Here is an 879-nt window from a genome sequence, read left to right on the forward strand (position 1 = left end):
CTCTGGGGAACAGTCGCTCTCAGACGAAGTAGGGACACCAGGTCGTGTAAAACGCGATGCCTTCCAACCTTCCTGCGGACAAGAAGCTCTTCTCGCAGATAACAGAAGGACACGCAGGACATTATGACAAATGAGGTCGGGTTCAGACCATGACGAGGGTGCGCTCTTTGAGTTTACCAGGAGCTTTGCTCAACTAAGTTTCGTAGTCACTGACCACTTACCGGCATGTCATGATGAAGAGGTGAGCATAAGGCATTCAAGTCCCACACTCAGGCTTATGTATTTGCCGGGCTGAGGTAGACGTCAATGCTTTCATTTAGTAGTATAATTGAGAAAAGTGTTCAGAACTATGTTTTCAATACACCTCCATCCTCATCAATTTCTTGTCCGCCGGTTCCACAAACACAAAAACCCTGCATTTCCAGTGGCCCTTATATGGGCTGCTCACCTTCCGTTCCAACGGAAATTCAACACAATGCGCTGGATATATACTGAATTGAGCGGCACCTTATCTATTGAGGTAGAAGGGTCAAATTTGTCCATCTTACCCTCCTCCCAAAGCTTAACTGACATCTGTACTCAAGGGACTTTCGAGGGGAAAATCACTCGAAGATGAGATTGGGTTATAAAAATGTAGGAAACTGAATAGGTGGTGAGAACTCTATTATTCTTTTAGCAGAGCTTGAAAGTTGTGGAACTCATTCATGCGTGTTGGAAACGAAAGGGGGGAACCAATGACACAGATGGGAGTGGCTGAGATAGACAGTGATTTGCCTCAGTGCACGTTATGGAATTCTTCGTCCTAGGTTCGCGATATACCGTCAAAGCAGAGGCTTGTTGGGATAGGAGTGAATCATGATCAGGGAGCTACTCCAGCTC

This window comes from Laccaria bicolor, genomic scaffold, assembly GCF_000143565.1.
Source record: "Laccaria bicolor S238N-H82 LACBIscaffold_16 genomic scaffold, whole genome shotgun sequence".
Classification (NCBI taxonomy): Eukaryota; Fungi; Basidiomycota; class Agaricomycetes; order Agaricales; family Hydnangiaceae; genus Laccaria; species Laccaria bicolor.